Source organism: Mobula birostris, chromosome 4 (assembly GCF_030028105.1).
Source record: "Mobula birostris isolate sMobBir1 chromosome 4, sMobBir1.hap1, whole genome shotgun sequence".
NCBI lineage: Eukaryota > Metazoa > Chordata > Chondrichthyes > Myliobatiformes > Myliobatidae > Mobula > Mobula birostris.
Window position 1 is genome coordinate 26,438,696 of NC_092373.1, and position 17,384 is coordinate 26,456,079.

The 17,384-nt window shown below is 42.8% G+C and overlaps 1 protein-coding gene across 3 annotated transcripts in view; it reads right to left on the minus strand.

The window, feature by feature from the left end:
* LOC140196220 (plastin-1-like) overlaps positions 1-17,384 on the minus strand; it is a 128,868-nt gene that overhangs the window by 65,134 nt on the left and 46,350 nt on the right. The window contains exon 2 of one of the 3 annotated variants that reach the window (XM_072255029.1): positions 2,938-2,990. The exons of the other annotated variants lie outside the window; for them this stretch is intronic. The gene's annotated coding sequence lies outside the window, so the exon portion shown is untranslated. The remainder of the gene's footprint in view (positions 1-2,937; positions 2,991-17,384) is intronic. 3 annotated transcript variants of the gene reach the window in all.

The following is a 17,384-nucleotide window of genomic DNA, read 5'->3' on the forward strand; positions in this document are numbered from 1 at the left end:
TATATATATATATATTTGAGATAATTCTCCTCTTGTTTGTATATACGTTCTTTTTAAATCAATAAAAAAGATTAAGAAAGAAAGAAAGAAAGGACTCGGACCGCAAGATCCCTCTGATCCTCCCATCTGCCAACAGTCTTACCATTAATACTATATTCTGCCATCATATTGACCTACCAGAATGAACCACCTCACACTTATCTGGGTTGAACTTCATCTACCACTTTTCAGCCCAGTTTTGCATCCTATCGATGTCCCACTGTAACCTCTGACAGCCCTCCACACTATCCACAACACATCCAACTTTTGTGTCATCACCATATTTACTAACCCATCACTCCACTTCTTCATCCAGGTCATTTATAAAAATCACAAAGAGAAGGGGTCCCAGAACAGATCCCTGAGGTACACCACTGGTCACTGACCTCCATGCAGAATATGACCTGTTTACAACCACTCTTTGCCTTCTGTGGGCAAGCCAGTTCTGAATCCACAAAGCAATGTCTGCTTAGATCCCATGCCTCCTTACTTTCTCAATAAGCCTTGCATGGGGTACCTTAACAAATACCTCACTGAAATCCATATATACTACATCTACTACTCTACCTTCATCAATATGCTTAGGCACATTCTCAAAATACTCAGTCAGACTCGTAAGGCACGACCTGCCTTTGACAAAGCCATGATGACTATTCCTAATCAAATTATGCCTCTCCAAATGTTCATAAATCCTGCCTCTCAGGGGGGATCTTTTCCATCAACTTACCAACCACTGAGGTAAGACTCACTGGTCTATAATTTCCTGGGCTATCTCTACTCCCTTCTTGAATAAGGGAACAACATCCACAACCCTCCAATCAGAATCAGGTTTATTATCATTGGCATGTGACATGAAATTTGTTAACTTAGCAGCAGCAGTTCAATACAATACATAATCTAGCAGAGGAAAAAATAACAAAATAAATAAAATAAAAAATAATAAATAAACAAGTAAATCAATTACATATATTGAATAGATTTTTAAAAAGTGTGCAAATACTGTATATTAAAAAAAGTGATGCAGTATCCAAAGATTCAATGTCCATTTAGAAATCCGATGGGGAAAGGGAAGGAGCTGTTCCTGAATCACTGAGTGTGTGCCTTCAGACTTCTGTACCTCCTACCTGATGGTAACAATGATAAAAGGGCATGCCTTGCGTGCTATAGGTCCTTAATAATGGACGCTGCCTTTCTGAGACACCGATCCGTAAAGAAGTCTTAGGTACTTTCTAGGCTAGTGCCCAAGATTGAGCTGACTAGATTTATAACCTTCTGCAGCTTCTTTCGGTCCTGTGCAGTAGCCCCTCCATACTAGACAGAGACGCAGCCCGTCAGAATGCTCTCTACAGTACAATCCTCTGGAATCTCCCCCGTCCTCTTTGATGATACAAAGATCATCGCCAGAGGCTCAGCAATCTCCTCCCTCGCCTCCCACAGTAGCCTGGGGTACAACTCATCCAGTCCCAGTGACTTATCCAACTTGATGCTTTCCAAAAGCTTCAGCACATCCTCTTTCTTAATATCTATATGCTCAAACTTTTCAGTCCACTGTAAGCTCTTCAGTTCCCATGCTTCAAAAAGGCAACAATTATACCAGTGCCTAAGAAGAATAACGTGAGCTGCCTTAATGACTATCACCCGGTATCACTCACATCTACAGTGATTTGAGAGGTTGGTCATGACTAGACTGAAGACCTGCCTCAGCAAGGACCTAAAACCATTGCAGTTTGCCGATTGCTACAATAGGTTAACGACAGATGTAATCTCAATGCCTCTCCACATTGGCTTCAGACCACCTGAACAACACAAGCACCTACGTCAGGATGCTGTTCATCGACTGTAGTTCAGCATTTAATACCATCATTCCCACAATCCTGATTGAGAAGTTCCAGAACCTGGGCCTCTGTACCTCCCTCTGCAATTGGATCTTCAACTTCCTAACCAGAAACCTACAATCTGTGAGGATTGGTGATAACATATCCTCCTCACTGACAATCAACACTGATGCACCTCAGGGGTATGTGCTTAGCCCACTGCTCTTCTCTCTGTATACCCATGACTGTGTGGGCAGGCATAGCTCAAATACCATCTATAAATTTGCTGACGATATAACCATTGTTGGTAGAATCTCAGGTGGCGACGAGAGGGCGTACAGGAGTGAGATATGCCAACTAGTGGAGTGGTGTTGCAGCAACAACCTGGCACTCAATGTCAGTAGGATGAAAGAGCTGATTGTGGACTTCAGAAAGGGTAAGATGAAGGAACACATACCAATCCCTCATGGAGGGATAAGAAGTGGAGAGAGTGAGCAGCTTCAAGTTCCTGGGTGTCAAGATCTCTGAGGATCTAACCTGGTCCCAACATATCGATGCAGTCATAAAGAAAGCAAGACAGTGGCTATACTTTATTTGGAGTTTGAAGAGATTTGGTATGTCAACAAATACACTCAAACACTTCTATAGATGTACTGTGGCGAGCATTCTGACAGGCTGCATCACTGTCTGGTATGGAGGGGCCACTGCACAGGTCCGAAAGAAGCTGCAGGAGGGTTGTAAATCTAGTCGGCTCCATCTTAGGTACTAGCCTACAAAGTACCCAGGACATCTTCAAGGAACAGTGTCTCAGAAAGGCAGCATTCATTATTAAGGACCTCCAGCACCCACGGCATGCCCTTTTCTCACTGTTACCATCAGGCAGGAGGTACAGAAGCCCGAAGGCACGCACTCAGCGATTCAGGGACAGCTTCTTCCCCTCTGCCATCTGATTCCTAAATGGACACTGAACCCTTGGATACTACCTCACTTTTTTAAAAATATATAATATTTCTGTTTTTATATGATTTTTAATCTATTCAATATATGTATACTGTATAAAGTATATTGAATAAGATTTACTTACTTATTATTTTTTTCTTCTATATTATGTATTGCATTGAACTGCTGCTGCTGCTGCTGAAAAAAAAATTTCATGTCACATGCCGGTGATAATAAACCTGATTCTGAAATATGGGTAAAGCAAGGTCAGAAAATAGACGGAGAATATTTTTGTTAGAAGTCCTATATAGCAAGCACTTGTCACAGTCAACTATCAGTCCATAACTACAGGAGCATCACCCAGTTGAATAAACACAGACAGCTTTTCAAAGTCATTAAGTTAACTTATAATATCAAATACATTTTCAATCTCTCATTGCTACAGTTGGAAGTTCCTACCTGCTTCAAAAGGGCAACAATAGTACCAGTGCCCAAGAAGAGCAGAGTGAGCTACTTCAATGTCTATTGTCCAATAGCACTCACACCTACAGTGATGAAGTGCTTTGAAAGGTTGGTCATGGCTGGAATCAACTCTCATTTCAGGAAGGACCTGGACCCACTGCAATGAGCCTATCACCACAGTAGGTCCACAGCAAACAATCTCAATTGATCTTCAAGCAGCCTACTATGTTAAGGTGCTGTTTCTTGACTATAGTTCAGCATTTAACACCATCCTTCCTACAGTCCTGATCAGAAAGCTACAGAACCTTGGCCTCTGTACCTCCCTCTGGAACTAGATCCTTGACTTCATAACCAGAAGACCACAACCTGTGTAGGTTGGAAATAACATCTCCACCTCACTGGCAATCAACACAGTCACACCACAGGGATGTGTGCTTAGCTCACTGCTCTATTCGTTCTACAACTATGACTGTGTGGCTAGGTATAGCTCAAATGCCACCTTTGCTGATGATACAACCATTGGTGACAGGATTTCTGATGGTGACGAAAAGGCATACAGGAGCGAGATGTACCAGCTAGTTGAGTGGTGTCGTAGTAACCTTGCATTCATCGTCTGTGAGACCAAAGAGGTAATTGTGAACTTCAGAAAGGGCAAGACAATGGAACACAAACCAATTCTCAGAGGGATCAGAAGTGGAGAGAGTGAACAATTTCAAGCTCCTGGTGTCAATATCACTGAGGACCTAACATGGATGCAACATATCCATGCAACTATAATGAAAGCAAGACAGCAACTATATTTCATTAGGAGTTTGAGGAGATTTGGTTTGTCAACTAAAACTTCTAATGTACTGTGGAGAGCATTGTGACTCGCTACATGGGTGGGGGCTGGTGCACAAGATGGAAGTTGCAGAAACATGTAAAATTAGTCAGCTCCATAATGGGTACCAGCCTCCATGGTATCCAAGACATCTTCAAGGAGCAGTGACTTAGGTGTCCATCATTAAAGATCCCCACCACCCAGGACATGCCCTCTTCACACTGTTACAGTCCGGAAGCAGGTACAGAAGCCTTAAAGGCACACACTCAGCAACTCAGAAACAGCTTCTTCCCCCCTGGCATCAGATTCCTAAATAGACATTGAACCCATGAACACTACCTCACTACTTTAATTTTTTTACATTACTTATTTTAACTTAACTATTTAATAGACACATATAAACATAATAACTTAGTTTTTTTGTTCTCTATATTTTTATCATGTACCTCACTGTACTGCTTCTGTAAAGTTAACAAATTTCATGACACATGCCAGTGCTTTTAAACCCAATTCTGATTCATATTTGGTTGTAGAAACAGATGAATCCTTTTGAATATACAATGAAAATACCCAATCATTGTTCCTCTTTACCAAAGATGCTCATGTGATGTACCTATAATGATCTTCTCCAACAATAACCACGTATCAAAAGCCAAATGTGTAGCTCTGCAGTTTCCCTGCTCATTTGCTTCTTCATCAACTTTAAACAAATTACTTCAATCAATCTCAGATCTGAGAGATCTATTCTGTCATAAAACCTGGCCCCACTTGAACACTTCAGGGTCAAGAGTGACCAGATAAATTAGCTCACACATCAAAGTTGCTGGTGAACGCAGCAGGCCAGGCAGCATCTGTAGGAAGAGGTGCAGTCTCGGCCTGAAACGTCGACTGCACCTCTTCCTACAGATGCTGCCTGGCCTGCTGCGTTCACCAGCAACTTTGATGTGTGTTGCTTGAATTTCCAGCATCTGCAGAATTCCTGTTGTTTGCAGATAAATTAGCTCAGCTAGAACTGATAACAGTTCTCCTCATAATGAATGCATAGACATTCACTGAAACTCAACCTCAACTCTGATAGGCAGAACTATGTGCCAATAGCTTTCTTTGGGACCCTGTCTACCTGTGAAGCCACTTTCAAGGAATTATGGATTTGTATTCCCAAATCCCCCGTTCTACTGCACACCTCATGGGCCTCTCTCTCACTGTGCAAGTCCTACCTGGCTTACCCCTCCCAAATGTAACATCTCACACTTGTCAGCATTAAATTCCAACTGTCAGCAGAAAAATTCCTAAGATTTAAAAGCGTATGGTGCAAATCATCTCCATTATGGAACAATAATCGTTTTCTATCTGGGGGAAATCATTCATTAGCAGAACTTGGGAGGATAAAGGTATTACTACCCTTCAAGATATTAATGGGGCAAGTACTATCCTTAGCTTTCAAGAACTGATATCTCGATATAATATTGATAAACATTCTCTTTTCTTCTACTTTCAAGTAAGATCAGCTTGTAAAGCCTACGGCGTTCCCTGGGGGTCAGATTTAAAGGACCATCCCATTTTAAGTTGGATACAGAGTGCTCCAGGACAGATAGTGTCATATGTCTATGATAAATTAAACTCCCAGAATTATATGCCCACATCAGGAATGAAAACTTGGGATAGGGACATATCTGAATTGGGACAAGACTTAAACCGGGATGTGATTTGGGATAATGCTGCTGGTGCTTCGAAAAACCCAAATCATCGGTATATACACTTGAAATTTTGTCATAGAGCATATTTAACACCGAGAATTAGACATCAAATGGGACTAGTTCCTGACCCTTATTGCTCATTTTGCCCCCATGGAGCCATTGGCTCTTTTATTCATACTGTATGGGAATGTCCAGGGGTTTTTGATTTGTGGGGGAAGGTTATTAGTACTCTTACAGAACTAACAAGGGTACAATCACCAATGGACCCCGCTGCACATCTTCTAAATGATGACTCCCACCTTTCCTTACGGAAAAAACACGCAAAACCTGGCTGGCAGGCCTGACTGCAGCTAAGAAGATTGTAGTCCAGCGTTGGAAACCTCCTCATGATATTTCAAATACTCACTGGCTTCGGAGCTTTTTGGACATTTCTTACCTGGAACTTTCATCAGCAAGAGTAAATGATGCATGACCAAACACAGTCATAATGTGGACAAATATGATATCTAACTTAAAAGATCCTTTGTTAAAACAGGAATGCTTTGTCTGTGTATGTACTACTATTCAGTTGATTGGTGGAGGGGAGAGGAATGGGGGGGTGAGAGGAGTGGAGGGGGGATGGTGATGAAGGTTGGGGAGTAGCTGGGTTAAACAGTCAAGATGTAATTGGCAACTGGTTGTATTGAATGTAATTTGTTGGTGTTGCAATAAAAAATTAATAATAAAAAAAATTCCATCTGCCATTTCTCAGCCCATTTTTCCAGCTGGTCCAGATCCTGCTGCAAGCTTTGACAGCCTTCCTTGTTGTCCAGTATACCCCCAATCTTGGTGCCATCTGCAAATTTGCTGATTCAGTTTACTACATCATCCAGATCATTGATATAGATAACAAGCAACAACAGACCCAGCTTTAATCCCTGCAGCACATCACTAGTCACAAGTCTCCTGTCAGAGACGCAACCATCTACTACCTGCGAAGCCAATGTCTAAACCAATTTATTACCTCATCTTGAATGTCAAGCAACTTACCTTCTTGACCAACCTCTGATGTGGGACCTTGACAAAAGCCTTGCTAAAGTCCATGTAGACAACATCCACTGCCTTGCTTTCATCAACTTTCCTGGTAACTTCCTCAAAAACCTAAAAGAATGGTTAGATTCAATCTTCTGCACATAAAGCCATGCTGGCGATCCATAATCAGCCCCTGTCTATGCAAATACTCATACATTCAGTCCCTTAGAACAGCATTAGCTATCCTCCAATCCTTCAGCAACTCACCTGCAGCCAAGGACGTATTGAATATCTCTGCTAAGACCACTACAACTTCTGCACTAGTTTCCCCATAGGGTCTGAGGAGACACTTGTCAGGGCCTGGGGATTTATCCACCCCAATTTACCTCAAGGTAGCCAACACCTTCTCCTCTCTAATCTGTATATGTTCCTTGACCTTCCTTCTGCTTTGCCTCACTTCTATAGACTGTGTCCATCTGCCAAGTACAGATGCAAACAACCCCATTTAAGATCTCCAGCTCTTTCAGATCCATGCATAGATGACCACTCTGATTTCCTAGAGGACCAATTTTGTCCCTTGCTATCATTTTGCTCTTAATATATCTGTAGAAGCCCTTGGGATTTTCCTTTCCTTTTCAGGATCTTCCTGATTTCTGAAGTGTAAAACTTGCATTTCTTATACTCAAGAACCTCATTTGTTCCCTCCTGCCTATACCTGCTATGCACCTCTTTCTTCTTAACCAGGGCCTCAATATCTCTGGAAAACCATGGTGCCCTAAACCTGTTATCCTTGCCCTTTATTCTGACAGGAAGAGACTAACTCTGTACGCTGAAAATTTCATTTTTGAAGGTCTGCTACTTTGCCAGAAAACACCCTGTCCTGATCCACACTTGCCCCGTCCTATCTGGTACCATCAAAATTGGCCTTTCACCAATTTAGAATCTCAACCCGAGGACCAGACCTATCCTTCTCCATAATTATCTTGAAACTAATGGCAATATGATCACAAGATGCAAAGTCGAGGAAATCCACAGATGTTGGAATTTCAAGCAACACACACAAAAGTTGCTGGTGAACGCAGCAGGCCAGGCGGCATCTCTAGGAAGAGGTACAGTCAATGTTTCGGGCTGAGACCCTTCGTCAGGACTAACTGAAAGAAGAGTTAGTAAGAGATTTGAAAGTGGGGGGGGGGGGGGGAGGGGAGATCCGAAATGATAGGAGAAGACAGGAGGGGGAGGGATGGAGCCAAGAGCTGGACAGGTGATTGGCAAAAGGGATATGAGAGGATCATGGGACAGGAGGCCCAGGGAGAAAGAAAGGTGGGGGGGAGCCCAGAGGATGGGCAAGGAGTATAGTGAGAGGGACAGAGGGAGAAAAAGAGAGAGAGAAAAAAAAAATTATATATAAAACGGATGGGGTACGAGGGGGAGGTGGGGCATTAGCGGAAGTTAGAGATGTCAATGTTCATGCCATCAGGTTGGAGGCTACCCAGACGGAATATCAGGTGTTGTTCCTCCAACCTGAGTGTGGCTTCATCTTTACAGTAGAGGATGCCGTGGATAGACATGTCAGAATGGGAATGGGATGTGGAATTAAAATGCGTGGCCACTGGGAGATCCTGCTTTCTCTGGCGGACAGAGCGTAGGTGTTCAGCAAAGCGGTCTCCCAGTCTGTGTCGGGTCTCGCCAATATATAGAAGACCACATCGGGAGCACCGGACACAGAGAATTGTTATTTTCTTTTTTTTTTATTATATATTTTATACTAGTTTAACAATATCTATGATTTTGACAGTCTATTTTAATCTTGGTTACTGATATGTATTTGAACTAATTCCCCTCAATTGTATTTGATTGATCGTTTTTTTTTTAAATCAATAAAAAGATTAATAAAGAAAGAAAGATAATCTTTTAATTGTATGTGGTGAACTGTCTGTTATTTCAAGGCACTAATTTGTAACAGAATAATGAATTACACAGCATCCACACAAACCGGGGTTTGGGGTGGGAGTGCGCTTCAATCTCACGAGTTGGGCAGGGCCGGAGGTCGTCTTCCCTGGACCTACGCAGCCATGGAAACCGGGGGTTTCACAAGTAAGGAACAAACATCCCTTTAGCCTGATGTTAGCCATGACAAAAATAACAATTTCAGTTAGAGAGATTAGTTTTCTTTGCCATATGTACATTGAAGCAGTGAACTGCGTCGTCTTGTGTCAACAACCAACGCAGTCCAAGCATCGTCCTGGGGCAGCCCACAAGTGTTGCCATGTTTCCAGCTGATCATAGCATGCCCTCAGCTTTGGAACGAGGGAGGAATCAGGAGCACTAGGAAGAAACTCATGGCGTCATGGGGAGAATGTGCAACCTCCTTCCAAACAGGAAAAAAAAGCAGGAATTGCTGGCACTGTAAACTGTGTTAACTGCTGCGCCTCATTACCATACTGTGCTGTGCCTGCATCAGTGCTTAGGCAAAGTAAAAAGTCATCACAATATACTTAACATCATGAATGGCTGTGATGCTTCACTCCCAGATGAGCTCAACACTTTAACGGCACACGTTGGAAGGGAGAATAAAGCTACACCTGTACGAATCACTGCAGTCTCTGGTGACCCTCTGATCTACCTCGAAGGCCGACATCAGACCATCTTTCTAGAAGAGTGAACCACTGTGAGGGGCCAGGCCCTGAAGCTATACACGATTGGGCACTGAAAGCCTGTGCCAACCGACTGGTGGCAGTGTGTTAGGACATCTTCAATCTCTCATTGCTGCAGTTGGAGGTTCCCACCTGCTTCATACAGTGCTTAAGAGCAGGGTGAGCCGCCTGAATAACTATTCACCCAGTTGCATTCAAATCTACTCTGATGAAGTGCTTTGAAAGGTTGTCATGGCTAGAATGGACATGGACACACTGCAATTTGCCTGTCACCACAATAGGTCTACAGCAGATGCACTCTCACTGGCTTCTCCACTCTGCCTTGGAATACCTAGACAATAGCAATACCCATGTCTGGCTGCTGTTTAAATGACAATTCAGCATTTAACACAATCACATCCACAAGTCTAACCAACAAGCTCCAAATCCTGGCTCTCTGTACATCCTTCCGCAACTGGATCCTTGACTTCCTCACCAGCAGAGCACAGTCAGTGCAGATCAGATCAGAATTAACATCTCCTCCTCACTGACAATTCACACTGGTGCAGCTGAAAAATGTGTGCTTAGCCCACTGCTCTACTCTCTCTCTCCACCCACAGATGCGTAGCTGGCGTAGCTCAAAGGCCATATATAAAGTAGCAAATGACAACTATTGTTGGCAGAGTTTCAGATGACGACAAGGAAGCAGATGGGGCAAGAGAGGTCAGCTGGTTGAGTGGTGTAGCATCAACAGCCTTGCACTCAGTGTCACCAAGACCAAGACCGAGAAATTGATTGCGGACTTTAGGAAGGGGAAATCGAGGGAACACATGACAGTTCTCGTCAAGGCATCAGAAGTGAAAAGGATGAGCAGCTTCAAGTTCCTGGGTGTCAATACCTCTGGATATCCATCCAGGGCCCAATGTATTAATGCAATTACAATGAAGGCATGACAGCAGCTATATTTCATTAGGAGCTTGAGAATTAGTATGTCAGCCCACATACATAAACTTCTACAGATATACTGTAGAGGGGATTCTAACTTGTTGCATCACCATCTGACATGGAAGGGCCCACAGCACAGGATCAGAAAGAGCTGCAGAAAGTTGTAAACTCAGCCAGATCTATCATGGGCACTAGCATCCCCAGCAAAGGACATCTTCAAAGGCAATGCCTCAAAACAATTAATTTCATGCCAGTGGTATTAAACCCAACTCTGGGGCTGGCTGGTGGTGCAATAACATCGGTGCTGGACCCGGGAGCAGAGTTTCCCCGAGTTCGAAACCAGTCGAGTCTGGTCCCGAGTACACATTCCATCCGTGCCAGGCTGAGTGTCGAGATCGCAACTTGACCTCGTAAAATAAAGGGAAAAATACCGCGAAAATGTCTGTGTGAGGTGTGGCGCACCACATAGTCTCTCTCTTTCTCACTCCACGCCTTGTAAAAGCCATGAAAAAGACATCACTGACACACGCACAGATGCATGCATGCACACACACACAGGCTCACATACACACAGGCTCACATACACACAGGCACACGCCAAAAGAAAAACCCGATTCTGATTTTGTTGCAAGGAAATAAGATACTGCTAGAAAACAGTACAGAGGTAAATGGTCAGCATTGACATTAATGAATGGTGGAGCAAGTTTGAGAGCTAAAATTGTTTACTCCCATTTATTATGTTTATATTTTCTTAAAGTGACACATACACAAATTGCAAGTATACTATAATAAGCTTAAATTGGATTAGAAATAATATTAAAGTTATGGTATTGGAAATTATACAGAATAGCTAAATACAGATTTTGTTTAGCAAGGCAGTAACTTTGTACTGCATCTTTTCACTCCAGCAGAATTTTTTATTGTCTTACAACAAGAAAGAAAATGATGTATGTGTGTAGAGTACACTAAAAGGTAAAATAGTCAACAAGCAGGCACAAACTCAGTCTAAGTAACAATTATTCCTACAAAGAAACATAATGGCAGTTGCGTGGTCCACATGCCAGTTTTGCATACTGATGAATCATTTCTGATTCTAACAACTTGAGTGAATTTGATGGTACCACACTTTTCTTGTATCATTCAAATTAAAGAACCAGATAGACTATTCAAGGTTCCTCAGAAGCACCATGTTACATTTAGAGCATCTCAAAACTCACTTCAATTCAGTGCCAACATTCAAAGTCCAAGACACTTGCTAAAATCGAACTAGGGTTAACACTTAAGAGTGCTCACTATCATCACATCATCAAAAAGGGCCAACATTCATGTATTAGCATAAACCTCAGTGTCATGAACATGCACTTTACAGTATTCGCATAAATGTAGATATGAAAGTCGTTCCCCGGCCCAGTTAAAAAACTAGTAGTCTTAGAATAAGGGCCTTTGTGTTTCTTTCATCAACTGTCCAATTAATTTAGTTTAAATATCATCCAATAGCTCATCAACACAAGAAATTCCGTAGATGCTGGAAATCTAAAGCAACACACACAAAATGCTGAAAGTGTAACATTGATGTGACTCAGACATCGCTGTAGATTGAACAACCACGTTTATCCACCAGACTTCCATTTTTACTTCTCCATGTCCTGACGTCATACGCACTCTGACGCTACGAATACTCACACAATACATTACATCCCCCTTCTCAAGATTTGTTTTTCTTTTTACAACACTGTGAATTACCAAAACAATGCCTCTAGGTACGCCCTTCTTACAGTGCAACAACCATGAGATAAACTAAAAAAAATCTTACCTTGTACTGTATTCTGCATTGTATCTTACAATACTAACAGCAGTGTATTTTCTTTTACTAACATAGACTAATAAACCTTTTATTTCACACCTTGGAACTTATAACATGTGTGATTTTGCTTCAAACTGTGTGAGACTGTATGTATGTCTAGTCTATGTATCTAGCTGGAAGTTTGACTTGTCTCCCAGACCGTGTGTGATACAACTGTGACTGTGCTTGTCCTTCATCCGTGTCAGTCTCTCGAGTGGCCTCTGTGTCTCTGCGGTCTGCATCACTCTTGGTGTCGTTTGTTTCCATGTCTGTATCTATGGAAATGTCCTGTGCATCTGTACATGGAAACTCACTCTCTCCTGTCTTCAGCAGATGCTTCCTGTTCCTCCTGTAGACTCTTCCATCCGGCGTGCGAACTATGAAGGATCTTGGTTGCTGATGTCTGTTCACAACCACAGCTGGTTGCCAAGTGTCCCCTCTCTGTATTCTGACATTTTCACCTGTATGCAGATCTGGCAACTGTCTTGTATGTCTGCCATAGTAGCTCTTTTGCTTTATTTGCTTGTACTTTTGCTTGACATGTACTTGAGCATTACCTTCAGGAGTCAGTAGAGTTGTGGATGTTGGCAGTTTGGACTTCAGACTACGTCCCATCAACAGGTGCGCAGGAGAGAACCCCACACCCTCAATCGGTGTGTTGCGGTATTCAAGCAGAGCAATGTAAGGGTCACCGTTGCTGCTTTGTGCCTTCTTGAGCGTGTTCTTGACAGTTTGTACAGTTCTCTCTGCTTGTCCATTAGACTGAGTGTGCCCTGGACTAGAAGTAACATGTTGAAATTCCCAGCTTTCTGAGAACCCTCTGAACTCTCCACTGGCATATTGTGGACCATTGCCACTAACGACACAATCTGGAATACCATGTCTTGTGAATGTCGACTTCATTGCAGTAATGACACCTCGACTGGACGTGTCACTTAACTTGATGATCTCCGGATATTTTGAATAGTAGTCCACACAAAGCAGATATTCTGTACCATTGTAGTGAAAGAGATCTGTGCCAATTTTCTTCCATGGTCTTCCTGGTAGTGGGTGAGGAAGCAGAGGCTCTCTTGGATTGCTGTTTTTGTTTTCATTACAGACAGCACACTGAGACACAATGTCCTCTATCTGAGTTGACATGCCTGGCCAATAGAGAATGTCCCTTGCTCTTTCTTTACATTTCACTATCCCCAGGTGTGACTCCTGAATTCTGTTGAGCATTTCCTGTCTCATTTGGTTTGGTACGATGAGTTTTGCCGTTTTGAACATTAGTCTTGATGCATAGCTGATTTCCTCTTTAAATGCCCAGTATTTCTGCATTTCCTTTGGAACATCTTTTCTTTCTGTTGGCCATCCATTCATTCTAATGTCTCTTAGCATTTGCATTTCAGGGTCATCTGCAACCACTTTCCTAAACATGTTCAACTTCTCCTCAGAGAAGGGTAGCTGAGGTGTAACCCAGTTGACCTCCAGCTCTCTTCCTAGCAACTCTTCCTTTTGCTCTCTGAGGTAAGCAGGGCTCAAAGCATCAGCGATGTACAGTTCTTTTCCTGGCTTATAGGTGACTGTGAGAGTGTACCTCTGTAGCCTGAGAAGCATCCTTTGCAGCCTCATAGGAGCTTGGTGAAGTGGCTTTTTGAAGATGCTCTCAGGTGGTTTGTGATCACTCTCAACCTGGATTTCTTTGCCATATACATATTGGTGGAACTTCTCACACCCATAAACTATGGCGAGTAATTCCTTCTCAATTTGAGCATATCGGCGTTGACAGTCCATAAGTGCTCGTGATCCATACGCCACAGGCCTCTCACCCTGCAGTATAACAGGTCCTATTTCCTCCGAACTGGCATCCACAGACATTGTCACCGGTTTATTGACATCATAGAACTTGAGTGCTGGTGCATTGGTAACCAACTGCTTCAATGTGTCAAAACTTTTCTTTTGTTCGTCTTCCCAATGCCATTCAGTGTTGCTCTCTAGTAGCTTTCGGAGTGGAGCGCTGACCTCTGATAAATTGGGAATGAATTTGGCAAGATACTGTATCATGCCCATGAACCTCAATAGTTCTTGCTTGTCTTCGGGTGGTGGTAGCTGTACCACAGCTCTGACCTTTTCATCAGCTGGTTTTAGCCCATCAGCGCTGAGCACATGACCTATGTATTTGATCTCTGTAGTTCTGATCTTACATTTACTTTTGTTCAGTTTTAGGTTGTACTCACGTGCTCTCTCCAGGAGCTTCCTCAGTCTCTGATCATGTTCCTCAATTGTATCACCCCATATCAGCAAATCATCAATGATGCTAACCACCCCATCCAGGCCTTCAATCATTTGTGCCACGGATCTCTGGAATACCTCTGATGCAGAAGAAATCCCAAAGGGTAGACGCAGGAAACGATATCTCCCTATGGGCGTGTTGAAAGTACATAATTTGGAACCTTCTTCATCCAGCTTGATCTGCCAGAAACTTTGATTTGCATCTAATACTGAAAAGTATTTTGCATTAGGCATGCGGGAGACAACCTCTTCAACCGTGAGCAGTGGATAGTGTTCTCTTTTGATGGCTTGGTTGAGATCTTGTGGATCCATGCAAATCCTCGTCTTTTTTTCTGTGTCCACTGTCACCATACTATTCACCCAGTCAGTCGGTTCTATTTGTCTTGTTATGACTCCCATCTGTTCCATTCTGTGTAGCTCCTCCACTACTTGATCCCTGATAGCTACTGGAATCTTTCTCAGGGCATGCACAACTGTTGCAATAGTTGAATCAATCTGGATATGGTGTTTCCCTGGTAAACATCCTAATCCAGAAAACAATTCATCAAAGTTTTTGAGAACACGAGGAAATCTGCAGATGCTGGAATTTCAAGCAACACACATAAAAGTTGTTGGTGATCGCAGCAGGCCAGGCAGCATCTCTAGGAAGAGGTACAGTTGACGTTTCGGGCCGAAACCTTCGTCTTTGAGAATGTCGTTTTCTTTTACAACACCATAGATTCACTTCACCAGGCCTAGCTTTGTGCATGTTGCTTTGCCCAGTATTGCTGGAACATGTTACTGTACTATTTCAAACTCGATCTTGTATTGTTGACCTTTGTACACACAGGTGAGTGTTTTGCCCAGTGGCGCCATCTTGTGGCCAAAATATGCAACAAGCTTGCAGGTGGATTTTCTCAGTCTTCCTCTGATGTCCAGTGAGTTGAATGTTTCTGCTGACATTACATTGCACTTTGCCCCAGTGTCAAGCTTAAATGTCACATTCCTCCTGTTTATTATCAGATCTTGTGTCCAATCATCTTCATCCTCCATCTCTGCATTGTCAATATTCTTGATGCATCCCTCCTGTTCCACTTCAACTGTGCCAATGAATATGTCACTGTTGCCCTCACTCTGTTCCACAGCATGCATTTTCCTTGTGTGCTCCTTCGATTTGCACATCTTTGCAAAGTGATTTCTTTTCTGGTATAACTTGCATGTCTGACCAAAGGCTGGACATTTTCTGCATCCATGTTTATAACCACATCTGTTGCAGTTAATTTCCTTTTGATTATCCTGTGGAGCTGGCTTTGTCCTACTCTTGTCAGTTTTCACAGTTTTTATTTTGTGCACTTCAATCTCTTCATTGAGCACTTTAACCTGACTTGACGTGATCTCGCTGATACTGCAAACATCAATCACCTTTTCTGATGTAAGATCCGCCTCTCTCAATAGCCTGCCTCTCACTTGATCATCTCGTATGCCGCATACAATCCTGTCACGTATTAAAGAGTCATGTAGTTGTCCGAACTCACAGTTTTTTGCCTTGTTCTTCAAATCTGTTACATAGGCGTCTATGGTCTCTATTGGTCCTTCAGCCCTCGTGAAAAACTTGTTTCGGATGTATGGTAGGTTTTTTCTGGGTCGCAGTAATCTTGAAACTTTTTCTTCAACACTTCAATTTTACCTTGCTCATTATCTTGGAAGACAAACGTGTTGCAAATCTTTATTGCCTCTCTCCCGCCACATGCAGAAACGTAGCACATTGCACTTTCTCCGTCTTTTCAGCTACGCCGTTATACTTTTATACTTTATTGTCACCAAACAATTGATACTAGAACATACAATCATCACAGCGATATTCGATTCTGCGCTTCCTGCTCCCTGGATTACAAATCGATGGTAAATATTAAAAATTTAAATTATAAATCTTAAATAGAAAATATAAAAATGGAAAGTAAGGTAGTGAAAAGAAAAACCGAGATGCAGATCTGGATATTTGGAGGGTACGGCCCAGATCCGGGTCAGGATCCGTTCAACAGTCTTATCACAGTTGGAAAGAAGCTGTTCCCAAATCTGGCCATAGGAGTCTTCAAGCTCCTGAGCCTTCTCCCAGAGGGAAGAGGGACGAAAAGTGTGTTGGCTGGGTGGGTCGTGTCCTTGATTATCCTGGCAGCACTGCTCCGACAGCGTGCGGTGTAAAGTGAGTCCAAGGACGGAAGATTGGTTTGTGTCATGTGCTTCGCCTTGTTCATGATCTTCTGCAGCTTCTTCCGGTCTTGGACAGGACAACTTCCATACCAGGTTGTGATGCACCCTAGAAGAATGCTCTCTACAGGGCATCTATAAAAATTAGTGAGGGTTTTAGGGGACAGGCCAAATTTCTTTAGTTTTCTCAGGAAGTAAAGGTGCTGGTGGGCCTTCTTGGCAGTGAACTCTGCTTGGCTGGACCAAGTCAGGTCATTTGTGATATTGACCCCGAGGAACTTAAAGCTTTTGACCTGTTCCACTTGCGCACCACCGATGTAACTTGGGTCGTGCAGTCTGCTACTTCTTCTGAAGTCAACAACCAATTCCTTCGTCTTGCTGACGTTGAGGGATAGGTTAACGGTGCAAAACAGCTCAAACTTCTGGATCCATATTTTCGAGTTCTCAGCAAGATTACCTTGTAGGCTTAAACTTGACGGTGGCTGTAACTGTGACATCTTTTACCTGTCTTCTCTTCCTTTTTTTTCCCGTTTTCTTCTGACACCATGTAATATTGATGTGACTCGGACACCGCTGTAGATTGAACAACCACGTTTATTCACCAGACTTCCACTTTTACCTCTTGACGTCCTGATGTCATACACAATCTGACGCTACGAATACTCACACAATACATTACAGAAGGAACTCAACAGATCAAGCAGCATCTATGGAAATGAA